General features: G+C 35.3%; 2 pseudogenes; both read left to right on the top strand.

The window, feature by feature from the left end:
• The window catches only part of LOC136849140 (protein turtle-like), a 553,559-nt pseudogene that overhangs the window by 456,045 nt on the left and 79,105 nt on the right, over positions 1-18,409 (top strand).
• LOC136841776 (protein turtle-like) lies at positions 1,906-9,336 on the top strand (annotated as a pseudogene).

Here is an 18,409-nt window from a genome sequence, read left to right as displayed (position 1 = left end):
TGGTTGTCCCTTTCAACCTCTTTCTTAATAGTGATGATAATAATAATAATAATAATAAGCATATAATAATAATAACAGTAATACAGTAATACTAACAAAATTGATTGTTTATGTCATCTAAAACTTGGAGTTATTCCGTAAATATTTATTAGATTGGTGAATGAGACGCCATCTCAATTGTAACAGTTTATATGTCCTTAAAGGCTCACGAGATAAATGTGAGTAATTTTCTAAGTAATTTCCACCAAAAAATATCAGGACTTACGCGAGACATGCTAAAAAAGACACTCACACAGTCATGCTAAAAAAGCAGTTTGATCATACTAAAAAACACACGTATCACCTATTAAGACCCATACACGAATCATTGCTTTAAAAAAACACTTTCATGAATCATGCTAAAAAAACCACACACACAGATCATGCTAAAAAAAGACCACACACAGATCATGCTAAAAACACACACACAAATCATGGAATCTTCTGTTTTAGTATACTGAAGTCTTATTGTTTGAGTATAATTGTGAACCTGTTTTAGTATATTAAAGAATCTGTTTTTGTATATTGAAGAATCTGTTTTTAGTATATTAAAGGTAGAAGTGCTCTTCACCTTGCCACCGTATCATAAGTTATGGCTTTGCCTTAATCCCTATTTCTACTCACTTTCAGGGTGTGTTCTCAATACGGACGCCAGGCACATCACTGTACCATACTGAAGCAGGTCCGTCATCCTCAACTGTCCTGTGTCTCATCCAACATACCTTACATTATCATCAGTGGAAGGACAGGTGGAAGCATCTACATATGGTCTCCCTTTGGTTTCCTTATAGGTCTTTGGCTTCCCCTCTGTAAGTGTTTTCATGCTCTGTGGCTTTGTAGGAAACTGTGGTGTCTAAAAAAGAATTCTAAGAATGAACTCTTTTTATTAATATTCTAAATCTCTGTGTGTTTTGATGCTCTATGATACAGCAAGGAGATTATGGTGTTCAAAAAGGAATTCTAAGAATGAACTCTTTTGCACATTCTAAACCTCTCTGTGCTTTGATGTAAGTATACAGCAGAGAGATTATGGTATCACAAAAGGGAAATCCAAGGAATGAACTCTTTTGTGTATTCTAACCTCTGTTTTGATGCTTTATGATACAGCAAAAGATTGTGGTGTCATGAAAAGGGAATTCTAATGGATTAACTCTATTATTCTAAGCGCCACCAGTACTGAAACAAAACATCTGCAGGCCACCTGGGGAAATATCTGATTCAGTAAGTGCTAGGTAAATAGGCTACAATAGCTGGATTATGGTAGTGACATGAATACTTAAATAAATGGTAAATGAAACAGATGTGGTTCACCCCTAGTACACTTGAGTGGACACTGAATAGCAAAAAATTTAAAAAGTATGAAATCAAGGCTCTTTTTTCTTGTTGATCTTAAATGTCTTTTCTTTGCTCTAAACGAGTAACGAGGTCAAATGGCCACAGTACAGTACGGCATACTGTACTTCTTTCCGTTCCAATGTAACCGTAGAAATCTAAGGTCCTTGCTACCCACATTCCATTTATTCATCCTCTTGCTGAATTGATCATGTTATGATAAGTCCTTGCAAAAATTACAGTAACATTATTGAAACTGAAAGGCTGGTGTATGCTGAATAAATCATCTTCTTCATTGCTTTGTTATTGCTGTTACAAATGTTACGTCTAGTTATTTCTGTTATGCTCTCACTGTTTTATTAGTTATTTTCAATTATCTGTTTCTCTTTGGCTTTCCTTGAAAATTCTGTTTTTAGAGCAGACCCCTTTATTATTCCACTAAATTGCCTCAGACTAAACAGGTGTTGATTGTGGTTCTTTTCCCAACCCGAAAGCATTCAAGTTGCCCATAATGAAATGGAAATTCTCCCGAGCATGATTGATTTTTTCAATAAGCGGTTGTTCAGAAGCTGTTGGAACCGTTCCCAACACTCCATGGTCTGTAATGTTGGATGTTTTAGCGTTAAATAATGATGATATATTTCACTTGTAGCAAAGAACTTTTGCGGTTAGAATTCTCAAGTTTTTTTTTTTTTTTTGTGCTGTTTTACTGATAAATATCTTATAAGAAGCATACCATTATGGGGACCAAAACTCAAAACTATAAATTAAAGTAAAAGATATAGTGTCAAAATATGTAAATAGGTTTGTAATGCAAAATTACAACTAAAAAAGTAAGTCGTCCCCATTGTTAAGTAATCAGTATCTCAGAACTCAAGTGCAGCGCTTTAAATAATTACATAAGTTAGTGGCATGTTAAAGGGTTCAGCATGGTACCAGTTATGTATCTTTGAGCAATAACAAACTTTGGTTTTCTGAATATACGTGAGGAGGAGGTTGGATCTCAGAGAGCATAAGTCAATACTAAAAAATAAGACAAAGTGCAATTAAAAGCACATAATTTTTAACACGAAATTTTATCTTAGTCACAATTTAATCAGCAAGAATGATAATCCACTTGTTTATTTATATAATGCTGCTACACATAAACCTAAAAAAATGTATGTGCAGTTGGTAAAAGCTTGAAATGCATTACACACAAGGAGAGAAACATAAAGGGTTTACAACTGCTGGTGGAGAATTGACATTTGAATTGGATTTGAGAGAAAGAGGAATTGAAATCATTTTTGAATTACTCCTAGCCAACATAATTCCTGTCACCAAATCTACCATTGCACAGTAATCGACGAATAATAATTTTTTCTAACTAAACCAATAACACGATTTCCATGCATTGGGTAGTTTATAAAATTTTGTTGTTGTTTTTATCGTAAGTCTGGTACTTTGTTTTTAATGCATCATAAGAGTAATGATTTTCAATTGCAATATATCTTAAATGTTAATAACCATTTTTATCAGTTTATCACACATCTTAATAATCTGTTTCTTCCATTTTCTTCCATGACAGCACCACAAAATCCCAATTTATATTTGGTATGAGGGTTATGATCCACACTGTCGAGGACAACTATAAGGGATTTGCATCTCGAGTGGGAACCCAGATACCACCTTTGGTCTTGCTTCACTCAACTCGACCTCCGTTAGAGAATCGGACCAAGGCTGAACGAGGTGCAAAGTCTACTACTTAGATAGAAGTGGTGCAACTGACAATGGCACTTGGATACACTTAGATGTTCATGGTGAGTTTTGCATTTTGTGACTTGGATTTTATTTATCCTTTTCCCTTACACGTAACTTAACTGCATGATGAAATTGGTGTAGTGTTCTGGTAAATTACCAACCATACATATGTTGTAAGGACTTCATACTCTTCAGCGCCTTTGTAGCTTTCTCTGTTACTGTATTAAAGGTCTGACTAACCAAGTTCCAAATGTCTGCATAAAGTCAGAATGCTCTTGTCTCCCTTCCCAAATATCTATTCCTGACCGTTATTTCATAGAAGTATTTGGATGCATCAAAAGTTTGTGATCATTCTAGTGAGCATCTTTCTGTCCTCCAGTTGGTAAATCACTGGTCCACTGGTCTCACCTCTTCTTGTGCTAGCATTAAATAGCAATTTGGCACTGACTTTCTGTTCTTAATCAGATGCTTAATTAATATAAATATAGAATTTCAAACTAAGATTAAGAAACTCTAAATGGCTGATAGATACAACTTTTTGTATTAATGCGTTCCATTCTGTACCACAGCACCTCCTGTGATTTACTACACCCCAGATGATGTCACTTACGTTAATATTGGTGACTTCGATCATCTTGAACTGTGAGGCTGAAGGAACACCAAAACCAGAGATATTTTTAGTTCCGTGACGATAATCGCTTGGTGAATCCTTCTGATACTGTAGGTATCTTCAATGATGGAACTGAACTCAGGATTAATAAGATAAGAGATCAAGATATAGGGATTATGTCTCAAGTAGCAAGGAATGCTGAAGGCAGAGTTCACCACGAAGCCAAAGTTGTTATTGCAGGTTAGTCATGAATTACACTGTTTTTGTGTCCTTGTATATTTGATTATTGGGGTGGTTCATATTTTTGGTTTACATGGTAAAGAAAAGATAAAAAATATCATGATAGGTTCAATTTTCACACTATCGGAGATATATCAAATTGATTTGTTGTGCTTCCCATTATCAACATTTAGCATCAGCATATCCAGCGAAGAGGAGCTATTATTTTGTGATTTTAGTTGCCACAAGCCATGTATCATTATAGGCTATTTATGGTGGTATAAATGGTTTTAGAATATTACACAAGTCTTCATTGTTTATACCTTTCCCACTTTACAGGAGAGTGCTGTCATTATCACACCACCTCACAATCAAACCAAACAGGAGGAGAAAAGCTGAATTTCCATGTGAAGCGAAAGCATGCCTGGTAATGTAACCGTTACATGGAAAAGAGAGGGGTTGCCATCAATAAACTCTCTCTGGCTGGATACTAGCTCCATTATAAGGAGAGATGGTAGTCTAGTCATTAATCCAACCAGTGCAGATGATGGAGGCTACTTTACCTGTGAGGTTTCAACGGTATTGGAACACCTCAACGAGCGACAACTTTCTCAACGTAGAATGTAAGTCTGTAAACTGTTTACCATTCATATTATATTAAATTGTTCTTTGTAGTAAGATGTCCCCCTTTCAGAAATTCTGCTTTGAGATTATGTCAGTCAGTGAGCAGAGATAAGTTACTACTCCATACCAGGCCTCCTTGATTCAGTAAAGTAAATGTTACTAAAATTTTCAAATATTTTAATATGTTATAGCATGAAAAATTTCTTGCAGTGTTACTTTACTTCAACTCAAACTGGCATTGATTGTCACAGATCAACTTTTGAGGACAAGAACTCTTTGCTACTTGTCTTTTGAGTGATAAACCTAGTGGCAAAAATCATGCTATACTGTACTGGGAAGAGAATTTAAAACTCTAAATTTATCCTTGCTTAATAAAAAAATGGGAAAAATGATATTCCATATTATTTTTGATAAAATATGAATCTGTGTTCTTGAAAAAGTCCATGGTGCAATATTTTTCTGTCACTATATGGCTTTCTCCTTGACTCGTATGAATCCCAGTTTTTATGTTAACCTGATCTGAAAGAGGTCTTATGATATGGTATGTTGTGCTGAAGTCAGCCCTACTGGTCATAGTTCTAGGAAGAATGCTATAGAAAAATTTTCTTTTCCAGACCCTGCACGTGTAGCGTATACCCCAACTGTTCAGTACCTACCATTTAGGCAACAAGGAATTATCAAATGCTTTATTAAAGCAATCCTCCGTTCAATTTGTAACTTGGATTAAAGGACAAAAGATTGTTTGATGCAGAGAATGAAAGCACTGTTGTTAAACTTAATAATGGGTCATTACTAATAACAAAGGTAAGAAACAAAAGATGCAGATTTTGTTTGTAGCATGTGACGTTGTTTATGGTAAATATATGGGGAAGCATTAAACTGTTATTTAGGAGCACTTTATATGTAATGAGTTAATTTGTTAACTAATTCTGCTTCCCCCAACTTTCTTGATGCATATTCACAAGTTCTACGTAGCAATATCCTTGTATTGTATTTATGTGGAAACAGGGATGTCATTAAACAAGTAAATTAGCTATTGCTATGTATCCATATATCATTTTAACTGTAGAATCATGATTGCAGATCAAAGCCCCCAAAAAAAAAAAAAAAAAAGGGTCATGGCTGGGCTGCCACTGTATTCCAGATACTCTAGAAAGTTTATGCATTATGAGTGTACAGTGGACCCTCAGATGTTTGCGGTTCTGGATTTGCGGCTTCACTTGTTCACAGAATTTCTCTGTGGAACATATATACATTGTTTGCAGAAGATTCGCCTATTTGTGATATTTTTCATAGAGAAATATTTACAGTTACTGTATTTTCATATCATTCTCATGACTAAATGCACTTTTGTGATCAAACTGTTAAAATATTCAGTTATAAGCATTTTCAGAGGTTTTTGGTGTTTTGAATTATCAAAATAGGCAGTTATAAGCGTTTTTAGAGGTGTCAAGTATTCGGAGGTTTTAGCTATTCACGGGGTTAGGTATTTTATCCCGTGAATACTAGGGTCAACTGTATCAGTACAATAAAGCCTGTCTCTGAATCTGAGATATCGTTAAAGGAAAATGGCCTGATGGGATACCATTTACAGTGTACCTTCTGTAGCCCAGTGTAGATGACACTAAAGGCTCTTTACAATTACCTTTGGTTCCAACTTCATTGCTTTTTCCTTTTACTTTTCATTTGTTCCTTTGTTCTTTTTGGCTTCTTCCTACTAAGCTGCCCAACTTCTGTAACTTTACCTTTCTTCAATTGCATTCTTCCCTTTAAAAACAGATCCTTTGGATGAGTCCTATGAGAGTTTAGAAACTTGGACACACTCAACATGTGTCAACCTCTCTCTTACTTGTGTATAATACCAGTATCTCTTGGTGTACCTCCAGCATCAGAAAGCAACTTTTCATCTATCATTCTGTGCTAACATCTGCAGACAGGCGTCAACATCCATAACCTAAGAAAAATGTTAACAGTGTGCTGTCACTCACCCTACAGAACCAAAGCTAGATTATATAAGACAATAGATTATTTGACAAATATGATGATTAAACCTTTCTAAAACCACAGTAGTAATACTGTATATTGTACCATTTATTTCATGAAGCAGACAGCTTAGCTTTTAACAAGTATAGGTCAGGCTTAAGGGTGAATTATTCTGATTCTTATGGTATAAAAATAAATATTTTCAGAGTGTAATGGCTTTATGTTAGTTAGTTTTTCTAGTATTTTATATTTTTATATTTAAACCAGAAGCAAAATATTTTGCTAGAAATTGGTAGGGAACACATCACATATTAAAAGACTTTTAGGGAATAATGCACAGGTGTATGTTATTGAGGTTTTTATTTCCTAATTTTTTTCTTTACAGGTAAATCAGTCACACCAAGGTCGTTACAGCTGCACTCCCTACAACCGTCACACTACAGCAGTTCATCTGGGGACATGGAGGTTTGTCAATTTATTTTGAGGCATTTTTAGACTAGATTGAGATTTTGTATTTCAAACCCAAAGCCCAGCTGCAACGAAGCATTTCTATTTCTCTTTCCATTTCAGTTTTAATTTTTGTCCCTTTGTTTCTCATAAAAATAAACTATAACAATAAGGTCAACTGTTGGAGTATGGTGGTCTTTCGAAAACAGAGTGCCACGTCAAAATTATTTTGAGGATAAATGTTTTCTTCCATGTTGCTCTTTCTTGTTATCATGTTTAACTCGAGAAGTTGCATTATGGGTTTTTTTATTATGTGACTTGCTAATCTGGTATAACACCTAGAGCAATAATTCTCCTTTGCAGGTACTTGTTCGTGATCCTCCAATCTTTAATCCTAGACCACAGCCACAATATCATGGGCAGGTTGGTGAAGAAGTGACTTTGGTATGTGGAGGCCAAGGTTCGCCATCACCTGAAGTCACTTGGAAACGGGTAAGATTTATTTTAGTGCTCTGTATCGGCACCACCAAAATTTGTCCATTTTTGCGTGTGTTTCCCAGAGTGAAACTGGTGTCTCATTTACGTGCCTTTGGTTTTTGATGTTGGGTAAACCTATTATGCCACAGTCTTTATATCAAGGAATTATGCTTCTTTTCTCAGATTTGTACATAACTCTACCCAGTAGCTTGCAAATACTTCCCAAGATAGGTGGATTTTTAATGTATTCTTTTTTGCATTGAAATAAAGTAAATCGTACCAAGGCTTTGAGATTAATGTAGGAACTGTTATTTTATTTTGCAGCGAGATGGCCAGAATTTACCAAGAGATCGTGCCGACCTTGGTAATGGCAATCTGACCATCCATAACCTCAGCGACCATGCTTATTATGAATGCATGGTTAGCAATGAAAATAACCACATTGGTAGCAGCAACACAGTTGCTTGTAGAGGGAACAACTCCACACCCACCATATAATATTACTAGTGAAACAAAGCCATTTAGTGTGAAGCTTTCATGGCTTCCTGGTTATCCTGGTGGAAAAGATTGGGGAGCAGCACTACACTACATGGTAAGTTAATATGCAGCTTCCATGGTTTTGAATATTTCATAATTATTGATTGTTTTTTTGGGGTTTTATGTTCATATGAAACAAACCATTGCCTCAGATGACTTTATGTTCATTTTTGAGATGTGCAACTCTTTACTGTGCATACTTGTTAAAGATGAAATAACTCAATGTTACCCTAATGGAGAAAGGTTCCCATCAGCATCAGTAAAGAACCCCAGGACTTGAATTCACCCTACTCGGTGTGAACCTTTGGTCCTGTGATATAAAGAAAATGTAATTGTGTATAAGTATATTATAGTACAGTATACTTTCAGGTGTGATCTTATTCTTATCTTTGTTAACACTCCAGGTTTCATTACATGTAATAGTCTTCTGTTTTGGAAACGACCTAGAACCTCTATAAGGTAGTTTTGATAGTTTCCTTGCAGTGTTCCATGTTCCATAAGTATTATCAATAATTACTTTAAACCTAAATATAATTTGTTCAAGCATCATTATTATTCATAGCCTGAAATTATTCTAACATGATGCATAGTAGAGGAGGACTGAATAAGCTAGGAACATTAGTTGGATGAGACAGTCTTTATATGAAGCAAAATTTAAGAACCTGACCCTTTATGATTTGCTGATGTCATAAGCAAACTAGCAAGAGCTAAATTACCACATGAACACAGTGAACCTGCATCCTCAATAGGTTAACAAGATGACTGATTATGCTATTCCAGTTGGATATTTATATATCAAAGCTTTAGTCATCTTCAGATAAACATAAGATAGTCATCATTCTAAGGCAATACTTTGTATTATATAAAGCGTATTGAATATTTTTTAGAATGAATTTCATGTTTAATGCGCATGAACCACAAGGTCCCATTCTGATTCCTCCATTTTGGTGCAGATGCCTCTGCCTTTATTCTGGAATGCTGACAAAACAACAGAAGCTTGATTTTGGGACGACATTGTTAAAACTTACACATTCCAGACCACAGCTTAAGTCTAAGGCACTGGTTTTCAAAAATGAAATATAAAATATATTTTTAAAAAATACCATTGTTTTATCAGGTAAAATTCTGTGACTTTGCTGTCGTCTTTGCTTTGCATCACGGGTTTTTATGTTTTCAGGTACCGAGTTGAAGGGTCCACACTTGGTCTCAAATTGATGTTAAACCACCAGGAGTACAAGTGTTACTATTCATAATCTGATGCCTGATTATACTTATGAATTTCAAGTTCAGGAAAAAATGCTCTGGGAGATGGAATGTTTTCGATATAGTAACACGCTACGACAACAGGTATGTTGGTTATATTTGCTTAGATTAATTAAGCAGAGGATGCTGAAACTAAGAAAAAGAAAACAAAATGTTTTTGTCAGTTTGCCGCTGACAATCATTCATTGAAGTGCTGACGTTGCATTTTTTAATGTAAAAATATAAAAGAATCCAAGGTGGACTTGATTCTCATACGGTGAGTAGCCTCAAGTTGATATGACAGTGAATATGGCCCAGTTGCACTGTAGTGTTTACACTGACTGTAGTGTATAGTTTTCCTTTTCTTAGCACTGTAAAGAATAACATAAATAATAGGTTACTAACACGGTGATGGTTATTTTGAAAAGAGTAGATATTCTTCACTGAACTGTAGAGTTTTAGATTGAAACTGTTTGACTCTGCAGGATTTTTTTCTCTCGCAGTGGTGGATATGAATTCCTGAGCTAATTTACATCATTGATTTAGTTTGATTCTCTATAGTCTTGTAGATTTCCACCCATCAGAGAAAAGTGTATGCATCTGGTACAAATATAAGAAACTGAGCTAGTGTGAGCTGTATGCTTTGAAGTTAAACATAATTTAGTTGGATCAGGGCATATTTTGTTTGTCCCTGTTGATAATGATTTAAACCTGTGTTTATGCATTTCTGTGATGTATTTTTGTAAAAGTTAATACAGTATGCCTGTAATGAACTACAAATTAATAACAAACAGTTTAGCTGTTTAGACTTGTCCGTTATGATTGGCAATGATTTTATTTACTTGGGAGATGTTGCATCTCTGTTGAAAAATAAGTTAGGTGTGCTGTATATCATATTTTAGATTTTCTTTTCAAATTAGGTGGAGTAGTCTGTAATCATGTAAGATACCCAACTCTCTCTCTCTCTCTCTCTCTCTCTCTCTCTCTCTCTCTCTCTCTCTCTCTCTCTCTCTCTCTCTCTCTCTCTCTCTCTCTCCCCATTACTTAAGGTCATTTTATTTTTCATTTTCTTTAGTAAATCTTTATTTGGAAGAACGTGTTCAGGATGCTTTGCCCTTTCAAGAAGCAAGCAGAATGAGTAATGTTTGCTTTCATAATTTATATGTTAAAAGTTTTGATTTCAGGTACCCTCATGTCTTTTAGTACATTACTGTTTCATTCTGTTGTTATATACCTGTTTTAATGATTGGTTCATGAAGAGAATTTTTGGTTTATGTTATGAATTGTTTTAGAAAGTGTATGGGTCATGAAAATAGAAATTATGCTTTAATTTGGAAGCATATGCTTATTTTTTGTTATCATGCTTGATCATTCTTGATAGCTTTTAAAAGTCATGTAACAACGTCAGTCCGATCAAATTAATGTGCTCCCAGCAATAATTGTCTTTCATTGCATAATAATCTCGCTCATGCCTTCACAAATAATACCTGAAGTGTCCATATTAGCCTTCATAAATTGCTGCTAAGCCAAAAGCCGACACATTCAGTATTTCAGAATGATAGCGTCCTCTTCATTGTTGCTATATCCATCTTGCAGCTTTCATAGATCTTTTTCGTTTTATTGTATCCATCTGCTTCTTCTTTGATCTTAATGAAAGGGTGTCTGATCATTTGCCTGTTGTGAGATGAAAACATAAGTTTATTGTATGGTGAAAATTGTGTTCTCTTTCACATTACTGTAAATGATTTTTTTATCGAGATTGTTTGCTTGAGCAGGCTTCTAGCAGGAGTACTGTGTAGGTTGGACAAGAAACGTACTGAGACTATTAAGAACGATGAAATATTTTTACTGTTAGCAAAATATACTTTCAAGTGTGCATTCTACTGAGAACAATTATCATTGTTTTGCAATACCTATATCTTAATGGTCAAACTAGGACACAGACTTGAATCTAAGTTTAGCTTAAGTGTTTGTACCCCAGTAAGTCATGACATCACCAGTACAGTAGTGGGTATGTCACGTGACTCGACCAAAAGAGCCACGCTTTCGTTTGTCCTGAACATTAAATAGTGCCTTGGTAGTGTGACTTCTTTCAATTGCTTTCTAAATTTTCTTCATGTTTGTTATAGTTATTTTCGATTTTGGTTCCGTTTCAATTATTACAGTTGTTAAAAATCAGATCTCAAGTGTAGTCTTGTGGCTATAACTGTTGATGTATATCTTACCTATTATTTCCCACCTGTATTTATTTCTGGATTTTGTTTGTTTGGTCTCTTCTTGTTAAGAGACAGACATTTTCTTTGCTGTCGTCCTTGGATTTTGTTTTTGCTGTTTTTCTCGCCAACTTTTGCTATAAGTCAGAATAAAATTCATGTTTTACATCCAAGTAAACAGTATTTGAATTTCATCCAACTCCAGAACTGTATTCATATCTGTATCTAACTATGTTTTAGGGGAGGGGTTGAGTTTGTGTATTCCTGTTTCTTGGGCTCTCCTTTTTGGTTAACATACGAAACCTGCTGTATCACTGACCATACAGTGTTCTATTGTCCTGTGCAGCATTCAGAATATGGTACACTGAGTTTGCTTGGTTCTGGTTGTTTTTCCGTCTTCACTCGGTTCACTTTACACATGGGAAAAGTGTGTATTTTTATTCTTGTTCAAATTGTTTGATTTATTGTTGCTTTTGACTAATTTTTGAATTAGGTGTTAGAGGCTATGTCCCTGCTCTCATTCTGTCTTTTACTTGATAGTTCTTCGCTGGGTGAGCGTTCCGTTTTCAGCTACCACCCTGATGGTCGCGAGTTCGAATCTCCGAGCGGCAAGTGAAGAAACAAGAGAAATTTGTTTCTGGTGATAGAAATTCATTTCTCGCTATAATGGTTCGGATTCCACAATAAGCTGTAGGTCCCGTTGCTAGGTAACCAGTTGGTTCTTAGCCACGTAAAATAAGTCAAATCCTTCGGGCCAGCCCTAGGAGAGCTGTTAATCAGCTCAGTGGTCTGGTTAAACTAAGATATACTTAACTTGATCTTTCTATAGCATTGTTGGAATTTCAGTTAGCACAAACCTGTCTCATCTGATGATTCTCCCGAATAGTGTTTGGGACTTTAGCGTTATCTAGTTTTCACTGCTAGATGACATATTTTTGTATCTAGAATGTAACATAATACATAATGCAGATGATGCAACTCACTCTCTACTTATTCAGTCCCCAAAAATGGAAAATGAAGTTAATGCATGCCTCAGTAGTGATCTGAAATGGATTAGTAAGTATTGCTAATTGGTCCTGAAGTTTCAGCAAAGGTATGAATTTATTGAGCAGCCAATCTTACGCCTCACTTGTGCTCCATGATTTGCTTTGCCTGGGTAACAGTGCTTTTGTAATTCTAAATATTTACTACTAGAAAATGACTTTTGTCCTTTTCCCTGTTAGCAAGTCGGTAGTGAAAAAATGTCTATAAGTCAGACATTTTGAAAGTAATGATTTCTTTTTCCCAACAAAGCTAATCATGCTTTGTCACTTTCCTTAACCTCCTTTTTAGCAGGAAACTTCCATTAATGCATGGAGACCATGCACTCCAAGAACTTCTGTGTACTTGCTTTGCATTTTTATCATGCAAAGCTGCCACAGAAGTGTTCCTTTACTGCCCCCAGTGATTGGGTTTAACTATATGTGAGTGTGTCTTAATGGTGATGTCGTCAATGCTTGTACAGATACTGCTGCTCTTGCTAAATACAGATTCATATTTTGTCTTCCTCCTTGACTGGTGAATGTTAATGTAAAAGAGTGGTGGAATCCATGGAACTTGAAAACTGCTTTTATGTTTTTCGATAACGCTTTTCACATAAGATTGCAGTATTGAATGAACAGCTATATGATGTACAGTAAATACTCAGTGAGTTGGACTATAACAGTGACCTCTATCCTGTCCTATTTCTTGCAAAAGTGTGACATCCTAAATTCTTTTCTAATTTTGTGACAGTTGAATGTTTTATCTTTAAACCTTAAACAGTAAAGAGCAATAAAAATTCTTTCATATTAAGATTTATCTTCTTCATTATCATAAATGTTTTTACAGCAGGTTTTTCCCATTGTGGGGTTAGACACGAAATAAGTGCTCAACACCCTCCTCTGCCTTTACCCTTTCAACCTGAACTCCTATAAGGTCTAGGGCTTCATATGCCCCTTTTTCCATGACACCATGTTTCCTTGCCACTACATTCATCTTACAACTTCATATCTGTTACTTTTTAACTTTCTCTGCCACAAATCTTAGGCTTCTGTAGTCATACCTTTTCAAAATCTCTGTTCCACTGCCTAAAGTAGTAGAGGTCTTATGCTCTCCTCATAAATTTTTGCACTTTCTACAAATGAAATTTTTATTTACTAGTAGTCTAGCTGTCACCTTCAGTTCCATCCAGGCTGCAGCTAATTTTTTTGTACACTGCTTGATCCTTGTTTCACAGTCAGTGTGTCCCCAAGGTAACAGACATTTTCTGACCCAACTTTCCTCCATGACATGATTCTCCCCATCCCCCTGCGCCACATTTGATGATAATGGTAATGATGATGATTCTTTTTATGACATTTCTCATCTTTTTTGGAAAATGCGCATTGACGTGTAAGCCTGAACTAAGACTTTCTCTAGGCACTTTATAATCAGAGATTAAAAAGCCCATAAAAGTGTACAATAACCAACCATTCTTTGCTGTGAATTCTTATAAGACAAAGTTTACCACTTTTATATGGCTGCTTTGAGCTCTTATTTGAAACTTCATCTTGTTTTCCAAAGTCTGGCATGTTAGCCTCTTCCATCCTCAAGACGATAGCAGACTACTTCTTTAGCGTCCATGTTAGTAAAATCTTCAGTTTTGCATTCTTACATATGCAAGAGGTCACAGAATCAAGCAATGCTTATTAAGGTCCATTATAATGGCACAAAATACTGGGGGATTCATATTAATTACATGATTAGATGTACAGCTGTCCACATGAAGTTCAGTAGCTGACTATGTGATTGATGCCTTTTTCTTCTCCACACAAATTTATCCCAAAACCTGAATGACTGAAGTCTGACTAATCAAGTATTTACTTCATGAAATTTCAATTCTTGTTGAAGTCTGACGTGAAATTCCAGTTCAGTTGTTGCTTGTGTTACTGGAGGATTGAAATGAAGTTTCGGTTCAGTTTTTGCTTGCGCTGTTTATTGCTTGCTTCTGTTGAAATGAAATTGATTGAAGCAGTATCATCTGTGGAAATGTCCTAAAACTCTTATTGATATGCCGTAGAATTAATTTATGGAGAAACTGTTACTTATTAGCAAGAAAAACTTGAAGGAAAGCTGGAAGTGATTAATGTTAGCATTCATATTGAACATTAAATGAAACAAAGTATAGTGAGCTCAGTCCAGTAATGTATGTGTAGTTGGTTTTGGTTATCTGTGATATCAATCATCACATGTTGTATAGTAAACTTGGCAATGTAGTGTATATTATTAAGGCGTAAATAATTGTGATTGTATCATATTTTACACATTACAAACTATTGTCTTGCTAGAGACTTTCACTTTGATACAAATGGATGGCTGACCAGAATTTTACAAGATCTTGCTTGCTAAAGGGGTTAGATATTGAATTACAGTATAAGATCAAACTCTTATAATTTCAGTTTGCTAGCTCTTCCTTAATACTTCCTCTCCTCTCATTCATCTGTAATGCTTTTCTTGAACTTAGATCTGCAATTCTTTTCACAAGGAGGGGAGGTTAAGTCTCCGAAAGACAAGTGCTTATTTATTATTCCTTATGCTTCCAACTTTGATACTTGTCTTCTCATCTTCCAACAGCACATCACAACTTCTCTTTCAGCCTACATCAGTTTCTATCCTGAATTTAGCCAGTTCATTAATTATACTGAAGCTCTTCAGTCTGGTGGAAGAAATGCCAGAAATGGGCTCTTCTTTCTTCAAGAGAGAAACTAGTATCAGAGTTAATGTATACATTCATTTCTGGTCCACCTCAATAGGCATTAGACCTTTTATTCACCAGCATACCAGCTGATTTATTTGTCTCATAGTGCAGGGTGAACCTCTTTTCAGGGCTATGGGACTGTGGTCTCCTCTACAGAATCATTTTCATTTCTCCTCTTTGACCTTGTCTGGCTTACTGATGCATCCCCTGTAGGTGATCTTACTTTTATGTGCTGGATAGCAAGCACACGAACACTAGGAGATTTGGGAGGATGTTATACAAGTATCTCACTTCAGGGATTTTTCATCTCGTAGAGAACTAGATCTTGAAAAATTTGCTGTCAGTCATCTCTTCACATTAAAGTAGTAAGTCGTAGTGCTGTAGTTTGTAGAGTACATAAAGAAGAACTGTTTTGGAAAGGTGTATAAATATTGAATAGAAGGTTTGACATTTCCTAATAGTGTATGTTCTATTTCTTCTATACAATACTTAAGTCTGTACTTTTTCTTAAATCTGTTCTGCTTCATTTTCCACTACATTATTTTCTCAACTTTGGGCATTTCTTCTTGCTTGTAACCTCATGCCAACGCTTGGCCATGGATAGTGGTGGAAATCCTGAAGTGCGCTTCGTCTCCTGGGTCTAACTTACCGACAGCTGAACCAGGCTCCACACCCTGTAAGGTCTCTATTTCTTCATATTCCTCATACCCTCTCTATATAATGGGAATGCTTATGTTAGCTGGAAGAAATGTGATGTAGTTATATGTGTAGCATATTCATTATGGTAATTTGGCACCACATTTCCAGATTTTAGATTTTATCCATGTGATCAAATATATTAAATTAGATATTGTAGTTCTTATTGCTTTTGCTTTGCTTTTGCTCAGGAACATACCATACACTCAGTTGCAAAGTGAGGGAACCCATACAATATATATTTTCATGAAAGTTATTTTCTTTTAATGTAACTCATACACTGGGTCTCATTCTTTTCATTAGCCATGTCATTGTCTCATTACCATGCCATTCATGATCTCACCCCTTTGATTGTTATTCTTATGTTATCCATTTATTCCTTGATATAGGCATGTGTAGATGTAGTGATAATCTTTTTGAAGTCCACCACTGCATCAGTGATACCAATCTTTTTGCTCTTTCTTACCATGGCATTGGCCAGTTAGAAATGCATGATTTTGATCTGCATGACGTGTTAGCCTTGTATATCCTTATGGATGATAGATAAACATGGGCCACCAGTGGAGTGTTTTTTTATTAGTATAATTTTACCTGAGATGAACGATGGGTATTGTGCTTTGTTATTCTCCTTGGTATGATTAGGTTGGGAGATCTGATATCAGAACCATGAGTTTTGATTTTATTCCTGTTTATTTACTTTTCCTTTAATGTATGGGATGTGTTTTATGAGAAATTAGACTTTTTATTTTATGTTTTCCCAACCTTTGCATGGGTTCCAAGTTTTGCATTACTGAAGAGTTGTGTCAAGATGCAGCTTATCCTTTATGTTTCTAATTTCATGTACCTCAACTTGCAGTATATGATTATAGCATGGTTGTGTTCCCAACGGATTCCTCGGGATCAACTTATGTTCCAACGATATTGAATCCTTCAGGTATTGCTTGTTATTTTTTGCAATTTATTATTTTGTTATAATGAGTACAATGTTGCTTTATTTTAATTGGTTCCTTATATTTTAAGTTTATATTTCTGTTGAAAACTGAAAACAAAGTCAAGATTTGTACACTACGTATTTTCTTGTGGTCTTCCATTGACTGTTTGTGAAATAAGCACAACTTTCTGTTTCTGAATTTTCAATATCAGACAAGGTTTAGAAAGTTTGACTGGATTTCTTACTCATAAGCCTGCTGAATTATTTTATGACCAGGAGAGGCCCTTTCTGACTCATGCCTTCAAATCACCATCTCACCCTTCTCGATTTCAGTATCCTATTCTAGTTTTCACATTTTAATTTGTCTTCCTGTACAGTATTTTCTGTTTAGTATGGCTGTCTCTTAGGTTTGTCCTAAGTTTGAGGATGCATGATAAAACTCAAAAATTTAAATAAAGTATTAAATTTTATAAAGAATTCTTTTGTTAGGTGCTTTTCTTCCAGACATCAGAGACTAAGTTTTTTAAAACATCACAGTGAACACGAAGAATATGTACATTATATGGATTGTGGTAACTTATATTACTGTCTCTAAGACTTATGTCTAAAATTCTTTAGCTTTTCAAAATGTTAAGCACATGCTCAGACGTGTTTACCAAAATATGTATTGGTATTTCATATAAATTTTAATGTGAGATACATGTTTCTAAAGGGGAAATTTTACTTGATCTAAGATTATGTAGGAGCAGGATGTATGGAAATTTTATCATAATACAGTAATCATTAGTCTTGGTACTTTTACTCATGCCCAGCTATCTGTTAAGAGTAAACAACTCCAGGAAGGAAAAACTGCTAAAATAAGGAATTAGGTTCTAGATGAGACCTCCTTGCAAGGTGGAAGCCCTTCCCTTGTCTTTCTCATCAAAGGCTCTCTTCTTTCTTTTAGTTTATCTTGAGGGGGTGTGTGTGTGTGTGTGTGTGTTGTGTTCATTTTTACATGCATTTTCTCTCTCCCTGTTTTATAGTCCCTAAGAACTTCCAAGCAAGAAGACATATAATTTGAAGGTGGGGGCTCTTCATCAGTGTAGAAATTTTAAATATCTGGATTTGATATTTGTTGATAATGATTCCAAACTGGAAATAACTCATAACATTGACATCCTATAGCCATATATGAAATATAGAAATTTAACCATGTCAAATTTAACCATGTCATGAGTCTTTTACACACTTACATCATGTACCATTATTAAAGAGTATGTTAAAAAAGTTAGAAAGTCCCAAGAAATTTTTGGATTGGAAACCAAAGGGAAGATCCACTGGAAGGTCAGGGTAGGGGTGGAAGAACATGGATGTGTGTCAGAGGAGGAAAGGCTGTCTTCAGACTTTGATTGAGGAAGGAAAGTTACGTGAAGGCAGCCGTGATGAGATTTTTCAAGCAGGCTGACCGATGAACTTTCTAGCTTATGTGATATGCGATGAGAGATGTTCTTAGCTCGTAGGTTCTGGTCAACATTCTGTGGAATTTCATTTTTCAGGTGTCATTTTAAAACGGGTGCATA

This window comes from Macrobrachium rosenbergii, chromosome 1 (assembly GCF_040412425.1).
Source record: "Macrobrachium rosenbergii isolate ZJJX-2024 chromosome 1, ASM4041242v1, whole genome shotgun sequence".
NCBI lineage: Eukaryota > Metazoa > Arthropoda > Malacostraca > Decapoda > Palaemonidae > Macrobrachium > Macrobrachium rosenbergii.
The sequence above is the reverse complement of the archived record's forward strand: the minus strand, read 5'-3'. Positions and strand labels throughout refer to the sequence as shown.